We start from the raw sequence: 9227 nt of genomic DNA on the forward strand, positions 1-9227 counted from the left end.
CCAAAAAGATAATCAATTGGACTACTATTGACCTAATAGGCTGACAAAAGACTTTATTGAAAGAAAATTAAGTTTGAAAGTCTACTTAACTAGAAATATAAGAATTAACTAGGTTCAATGACTTAATTAAACTTCTAATGAATTTAATTGACTTAAATCAATTAAATTTGCAAGTCAATCTGGCCAACAAAAGAAATAATTAATTAAGTCTAAGACTTAATTAAACTTTAAATGGGTTTCATTGAACGATCAATGATTTGATTAAAGTAAAATTAAGTTTTCAAATCAATTTGGCCAAAATTGAAAGAATTAATTAATTTTAAGGACTTAATTAAATTTTTAATGGGTTTAATTGATTTAATCAACAACTAATTGAAGAAAAATCAAGTTCAGATGCCTAATTCAGGTCAATTTATAATTATTAAAAGATCAAGGACCTAATTGAATTTTGAAAAGCCTAATTGTTGCAATTTGGGGCTTAATTGAAAGAAATTTGAAGTTTAAAGGTTGGTTAGGGATCCAATTGAAGAACGTTAGTACCAAGGACCAAGGAGTAATAGGCGCATATATTTAGGGATTGTAATTAATTAAATCAGGGGTCAAATCAAAACAAATAAAAAGTTTAATGGTCAAATAAGGGTTAAATTGCATAATCTAAAACTCAAGGACTAAGTTGGAAAAGACATGTGAATTAAAGGATTTTGATTAATATTTTCAAGGATGCATAAACAAAAATTAAGAAGTTTTCAAGTTAATTGAAATAACGGTAAAATAAAAAATTTTAAAACCCTTATTACAAACTTTAATTTTTAAGGTTTAGCAACAGGTGACATTTCATTCAAAATTTAATGAAGAAACTAGGTGATGCATTGTTCGATCACTATTTTTTTTTCTCTCGAAAAGCTAACTTATTAAGAAGTTATTTTCAAATGAATGAATATGTCAACTCTAAGAACCTCGAGGGACATAACTGGCACCAAAAGACTGAGAAACACTTCATCTAAAAATTTCAAGCATCTACATCAAACATTTATACTCAATTTGGCTTGATAAAAATAAAAAACATCTTGTTCCCTTTCAATTTCCTATGCATTAACAGAACTAAGTTGATCAGGAACCAATCTTTCAATCAATGAACATTGATTTATAGAGCTTAAAATCAAGTGGGGTTTATTTTCAATGATATAATTACATCCCTTCTACATGATAGTCTATTGATGGCATGTTGATATCCCAAATTTCATGATGGTTTCGATAGAATACCCCACTTAAAAAGATAAACACCTATAAAAATTACTTTTTAAAGATGTTTTCTCTTGTTAGGATTCACTTAAAAAGAAAAGAAAACACTATAAGTTTCAGGAATATGTTATAAAAGAGAGAGATATGAACCATCTAGATTCTAAAACAAAATCCACCATGGTTTTGTAACCTCCTAGTTTATTTTTTACTTATAAAAGGAATGTGTATCTGAAATAATTGAGAGAAAGATACCAGAAAAGTATTGTTCAAAAAAAGGATAGAAAGAAAAAGAAAGAAGAAGATACAAATCAAATTTTAAGAGCTAATAACACCAAGGATCTAAAGTTAAAAAAAGGTTAGAAATTCCAAACAAAAAAGCATAATCAATTCAAGAAGGTATACTTTGAACTTTGATGAGACGATGTTGCTCAATTAGCACACCTTTATTTTAATCATTGTTGAATTTGAATGTTTAGTTTTTGTTTGTGATGATTATCTAAGAGTCTTAAATGCAATGTTTATTGTTTTAGTAAAACAGATTTAGTTGTTGAAAATGATATACATGATTTTGATAAACAAGTTCAAGTTGGTTTGAATATATATTTGAAGTTGTTACGGATATTATTTATCATGTTAGTTGATTGTTTAGATATCAACAATGATTTTGAAAGTTTAGTTTAGTCATTTAGATTTTATTTTGATTGCACGATTAGAGTTATTAAAATTATAATTATCACTACAAGATTTAATAGTTTTATTGATGAAATTTTTTCATCGGCTTAAGACATATATTCCATCGGTAATTGATTTACCAATGAAATCATTGAAGGAAATAATTTGTTGGTGAATCTTTCATCAGTAATTTTTTATTCATCAGTAAATCCATTAGTAATAAAAACAATATTATTACCGACGGATTTACTGACGAAACAGACATGTCGGTAATAATAATTTTTAATATCAACGGATTTACCAAGGGATATACCGACGGAATAGTAAGTGTGTCGGTAATTATATAAAAACATTTTTAAAAAATTCATTTTATAAAATTACAAAATAATTAAATTAACATAAATCAACACTCTATAATATATACTCAAAATGCTTGGAAAAAAAGAATAAGAAGAAGGTCAACTCAAATAAATTTGCAACAAATAAAAAAATTCATATGAAAAAAATGAAGTTACAATTGCTAAAAATTTAAAAATACTATAAATAAATTAACTGAAAATTGATCTCATATGGAAAAAAAATCTCACAACAACATTTATTGAATTATTAAGGACAAAAACAATTAAAAATAAAAAAACAAATATAGTGAAAAAAAAACCATGAAAAAAGATGAAAAATAAAAAAAGTTACCTTAATATTATATTTGCAAGTGAAGCTAAGGAAAGAAAAATAAATTTCGTAAAGTATATTAATTAAAAAAAGAACTAAAAGGATAAAAGAAGAAGAAGACATACCCGAGTATAAAGGACAAGAAAAGAAGACGAGGAGAGAAAAGAAGAGAAAGAAATAGAAATTCATGTTTTTTACATATAGTAAAGAAGAAGAAGAAGAAGAAGAAGAAATGAGTCTATCTTTTGTGAAATAAGGGGATTCAGACTTTTTATTGAAACACATTAGCGACGGATTTACTAACGGATAATTAAATATTAATATTTTTTAATTATTCCATCAATTTCATTGGTAATATTTAATTTAAATTTTTAATTTTGTAAAAAGTTTTCAGAAATTGCTAACACTTACCGATGATTTTTCAATCCATCAGTGATTCCGTCTGTAATATTTAAATGAAAATTTTAAATTAATTAAATTTTTTAAAAAACCACCAAATAATACCGATAACTTTTCAATTCGTTGATGATTTTTTTTTTGTAAAGAACAACAATTAACAGTGCAATTGAAAAGTGAATAGTTCTGGAGCTCTTTAGAAAATACCGATGAAAAATTCTGTTTGTAATTTCTTTTGTAATTGACATACTGAACAGTGTTCACAATTTACCAACAAATGTATCAAAGGTAATTCCGTTGGTAAATTATTATTTTATTTGCTTTGTTTTATTTTTTTCTATTGTAATTCTCTCGGTATATATTGAGAGAATATTTTCATCGATAAAATTCCTTGGAAATTTACAAACAGAAATATTCTCTTGTTATTTTCATTTATATTTATCAATTTTTTGGTAGTATATTTTTGATATGTTGTTGGTTTTTAGCAAGTTATATTCATATTTGGTTTAATAAAAAATAGATTTAGTTCAATGTAACTGTGTAGAATTGAAAAAAAAAGTTATTTAAAGTTATGTGTTGAAATTAATTTAATTGGTTGCACTGTTTCCTTTCTTGAGTCAAATAGGACACTGGATTAGATATTTATTTGAATTCAAACTTAAAATAAGTTAATCGATAAATTTCTAGAAGTGCCAATACTCAAATAAATTATATAAATTTAAATAAAAAAAATTAAAGTATACATACTGACAAATAAGTGAAAAGTTCATATATACTTGTCAAATATATATATATATATATATATATTCGAGGGTCTGCACAAACATTTAACTTCAAGCAACAACCACAATGCCTGGCACTGGTAACATGGAGATCTTTCATTACTCCAACCCGAGATTCAAATGAAGTATATTTAAAACAAAAATATGTTCATTTTCACTGTTACAAACCATATCCTTCAGAATATTAGTGTTTATTTTCTTGAAAGTGTTGAAACAGAAGATGTTTTCCCCCTATCATATACCTGCAAGCAACTCTAGATAACTCAACTCAAGAAGCGGCTCCTGCTTTATGTCTGCCAGTAGCTCTAATGTAACAGAAAACAGCCACTAAAAATACGGCGGCAAGACCCCCAAGAATCACACCGCCCCCAGCTATTGACTTATCCACTGAATGATGATGGTTTGGAAGGTGAATATCTTCCACATGGATGCTAGCGCTCTCTTCAGTGCTGATGGGCTCAGAGGACGACTTGATTTGGTTCAAAGAACTGGTTTCTCTTATAGAATGAAAGTTTTCTTGAGCTTGGTGAGGAGCTATAGATGGGCTATGAATTGGGGCCACGAAGGACGGGACCATTTTATGGAGATGGTGTTTTCCAAGTTTCCTAATACTGGGAGCTTGAGCGTCGTATACATTCTGAGTGGGAGCTTGTGGGTAGGAGGATGATGCAGGGCTAGACTGAACCATGGCTTGAACCTTTTCACTGGCCATTGCGAGCCCTACAAAAGCATCTGCTAAAACAAGGCAAAGAAGAAGAAGTTGAGCCATTTTGAGGGATTGAATTAATGTTTTTAGATCGATGCTTGGTCTTTTAGAGGCTGTGGAGACTAAGTAGAGGCTTTAGCTATTATATATAGGAGGAGATTGTATGAAAAAGGAGATCCAAGCGTGTGGTATGACGGAAATTTCCCTTGCCAGAATTCCATTGATAATTATTTCAATGAGATTATCTGTTATTATTGAGTTGTCTGTTAAACAGGAGAAACTTGAGGGATATACACGTGGAAGCATTAAGATATTAGAAACTCAACAACGAATTCAATCCAGGGAACATGATCTCTAACATGTTTATTTGTAGAGCTTTCATGCAATTGCTTGCTGGTTGTAATTGAATTCTTAAATAAATAATGTTTAACAAATGATATCAGGTTCTACTTAGAAGATGGTAAGAAGTTGCTTGAGTTTATTGAATGATAATTTAATTTGAAGACGATGAATATTGATTGAACCAACTTATTTAATTATTTTTTTACATGTTTTTCGAGACGAAGCATTGTTGTGAAAATATAAAACAAACACCATTTTTTTTATTTGTAAAAATCTTATTTAATTATTTTTTTACATGTTTTTGGAGACGAAGCATTGTTGTGAAAATATAAAACAAACACCATTTTTTTTATTTGTAAAAATAATGTATTTAAACATAAAATTTTATTTTTCACCCCGCACGCATATATATATATATATATTATTAAATTATAAATAATGGATATCATATAAATATTCAAAATCCGAATAACAACAACTAAATTTCTTATCTTATAAGTAATGTGTAAGATATAGATATAAAAAAACCTGACTTATAGGTACCCATTAGCTTCCTAATTAGGGACTAAACTAGAGTTGTGATATCAGGAGGATCGGTATAAATAGTTTTCATTTTGAGAGGATCATTTTGTAAGATTAGTTTAAAAAGTCAACAAATTCAAGGTTGATTTTGGAACTTTCAAAAACTTTGGGAGCGGACAGGGCCAGCCCTGGATTGGTCCCGGGTTGTCATAGAAGCAAATTAACTGACCAGTGAAAATAGCACTATACGTGAATTTGGATCAAAACTGAGTGTTCCACTGTCTTTGCCACAGGAGAACAAGGCATGGAGAAACTTAATTATGCTCTATATGTGTTTATCTTTGAATGTAGCATAGCCACACAGCAACTTGGAACCCAATTCCCATATCTTTAGAATAATAATTAAACGCAACATCGGGAAGCTGCTGATCGTTTTCAGAAAAGCGATTGCAAACAATGGAATAGTTCCTTTTTCATAAGCCTAGAGATTTTCTTCCCCGATTTTTGCCTTTTAATTTACACATCTCTTGTGAATTATCAATAGAAAAATTCAGACAAGAGGGTTTAACAGACAAAAATTAACATCATGCTGTTGACTCTAACTGCAAGAAGTATCTGTTGTCCGCAAACATTCTGAAGCAAGCAGTTAGCAAACTAGATTTTTACTACTGTCAAGCCAGATTCAATGTACATGCTATTGCATGCCTTGGGAATTTTATGCATAAATGTCTACTGAAATGAAACACTGATTCTGAATGAATTAAAATGGTTGGTGCATGCATTGATACAGTACGCTACATATTATGCTCGAGGAATATATGCATGTCTGCAGGCAAGGGCGGAGGACTTAAGGAGGCTGGGGGGCTATAGCCTAAGTTAAAAAAAAATAGATTATAAAAATTTCAATAACTTATCCACCTTGATTTTTTGTAATTGATCACATAAACTTTCCAATAATCTAAAACTCAATGAAAAAAATCTCTTAACTCTTTATTAAAAACCACATAAATTCTAAACACAAATAACTAATTCATCGTGATATAATCAGATTTACATGTTTGAAAATGGGGGGTTTTAACTACCGTAAAACACGAGACTGGTGAAAAAATTAATCAAATCGGTAATTTATATCGAAATAGAACTACCCAGTAAAGTTTTTATTTTGATTATATTTGTAGTTTAATAGATATATATAGTGCAACTATTGTTATGCTTCAAAATATAGGTCGAAAAGGATTTTCTAACTCTATACGAGGAGAAATTAGTGGTTATTTGATTGTGATGAAATCTTTTAAATTTATATTTATTTTATATTTAATACATAAAATAATGATGATTATTAATTTACTTTGTCGAGTTTTGTAGCAAAAATCTCTTGATATATTAAATGCAATGGATTTTGTATTAACTATTAAAGTATTACTTTGTTGACTACCATAAAGCGGACATTTTCAGCTATGAAACGTGTTAAAACTATCTTTGCAATAAAAATGAAGATGAGTTTTTAACAGATTCTTCTGTGCAATAAAATTGAAGATGAGTTTTTAACAGATTCTATAATGATTTACATTGAAAGAGAACTTGTTGAAAATATTGATTTGGATTCGATTATAAATAAATTATATTTCATAAAATATTGAAGGGTGCAATATTGGTAGTGTAATTTTTTTTTTTTAATTTTATATATTTTATTGTTAATTTGATAAATTTTTATATAAGAGTTAATAATTGATCTGGCTTTCAAGGCTTCGTCCTTGTCCGCAGGTGATCAGTGTCATTGTGATTTTTGTACATAATTATTGACTCAATAACCATTGATGTCATATGGGAACTTGGAAATCTATACTCATGGTGAGTGCTTTGAGAACTCCAGACATGGTGATGAGGAGTTCATAATTCATTAAAAACCAACCGATCTGCTATTATATTATCACTAAGGTGTTGGTACTTCAGAAGAAAAAAGAAATAAGTTAATGCCTGTTATAGAGGAGGCAATCGACGTTTTGGACACCTTGGAATCGAGAGACAGTCGCAGATGTTAATTTGATTAAGAAGGTTGATGTCAGATTCCTGTCTCCGAGTAAATTCTAAACTAGAATTGCTTGCCGGAGATCCTGTGCCAGCTAATTAATTAGTGATTGTCAAACCCAGTGCGGTAACATGTTGGTGATTTGCACGTGCAGATGTCTCAGGAAAAAGGAAGCCCCGGCTCCTAAGTCCTAAGTCGAGGCGCCCCCCATGACCTGTACAGAAGCCGGTGGCTAAGTAGTTCTCTGGGCTGCCTGATATAATCATAAATTTTACAATTGGAGTGGTTACTTGGAGAGGTCCACCAAGTGGATCGTTACAAGTCAGTGGCATCATCGTAGGCAGAAACGCATGAATCGAGATTTGAAAATTTCCGGGTAAAATCATGTTTTTGCATGATTTTTTATGTTATGTGCTAACATTACAGTAGAGGGACACTGCTGAAACTCCAAAGTCACATTTCGCAACTCTTAGAAAGAGGCAACTGAAAAATTGCACCACCCCGGATAAGTACCACTGGTGCTTCTTTTGGTCGTTTCGGGCTAGCACCTAGCTGGCTCGAAACTTGTAGAAACAAAAATTATAGCAGCGAGACAAAAAATGCTCTTTGGAACGTAAAATCCGTATGCGTGATTTACGAGCATTCAAATCATTAATACTAAAGGATATCCTTATTTTTCATATTCTAATATCCTCATTTTCACATCCTAACAAACAAAAAATTTTCGCATCCTTATTTTCATTATAATGTTTGTGTTTTGGTATAAATTCATTGTACTGCTTATTCCTTGAATTCCAATGAGATGATAGTATCATTTAGTTTGATTGAAGTTTGATTCATTCTGATAAGTGGAATCTTACTCTAATTTATACCAAAACATCATGGTTACAACTTTATTTCCAAGATCATGGTATTATTTGTAAGACAACACGTTTTATACCCCAATAAAATAATGTAGCAAAAAGAAAAATAATAATTATATGCTTGAGTTACACATGAATGTCTAATTGTTGTCTATACACAATCTACTTTTTTAGAAAATGTTATCTTGCATGTTATTTATCTTATGAAACATGTACCTAGCAGTTCTCTTATATTCAAAACATCTTAGAAAAAACTCTGTGTTTATGTTAATATTCCTTCCAGCTTAACATTAATATTGAAAGTTTTCAAGAGTGTTGCATTTATTCACCTTTATAAATACCTGCGCACAAAGCTTGATTTACGTGTTGTTGGGTATATGTTGTATAAAAAAGGATACAAGTGCCATCATGGCCCTACTTGTGATTTTGTATAACTATAAATATCACGTTTTTTAAATTGAAAATGTTTTTTCTTTTTTGATATCCATTTCTCCTATTCGAAGGAAACATGTGTTGAAGAGTAGAATTGGAGGGTTTTACTTCCTGATGTTGTGTTAATTGGTCGAGAATGCCAACTAATGCTTTGATAACAATAGATTATGATGCTATTGAATCTCTTAGAGTCCAAAAATAACCCCCTCTACATCTATAGCACCCATTAATTATTCCTTCTTTGTTGAAGTTCCTGGTGTTTGTATTTATTCTAGGAAAATTACTAAAAATCTAATAAATGATCATACGTAAATTGTGCATAGCGATACTAATAGTGTTGGGAATTCCGACCGGTGATGTTCTGATACTTGCTCATAGGAGGGCCAAGCACACTAAGACATGGTATTTAACGTGGTTCGGCAAAACCGCCTACATCCACGGGAAAAGTCAATATATTTAGAGATAGAGAAAGAATACAAAACAAATACATGGAGGAGGAGGATTACACCCTCTCATACTCAACTCTCAACTCTCTTTGCTGCACTTGCAGCTGCTGCAATGGCAGCAAGGCT

General features: G+C 30.2%; 1 long non-coding RNA gene across 1 annotated transcript; it reads left to right on the forward strand.

The window, feature by feature from the left end:
• Positions 1-1494: 1494 nt before the first annotated feature.
• Positions 1495-9112, forward strand: LOC105112589 (uncharacterized). Its single transcript, XR_839784.1, has 3 exons — positions 1495-1506; positions 1829-1831; positions 8991-9112. It is a non-coding gene; the product is annotated as an uncharacterized LOC105112589 (long non-coding RNA).
• The last annotated feature ends 115 nt before the right edge of the window (positions 9113-9227 follow it).

The sequence above is a fragment of the Populus euphratica genome, unplaced genomic scaffold (assembly GCF_000495115.2).
Source record: "Populus euphratica unplaced genomic scaffold, PopEup_1.0 scaffold577.1, whole genome shotgun sequence".
Classification (NCBI taxonomy): domain Eukaryota; kingdom Viridiplantae; phylum Streptophyta; class Magnoliopsida; order Malpighiales; family Salicaceae; genus Populus; species Populus euphratica.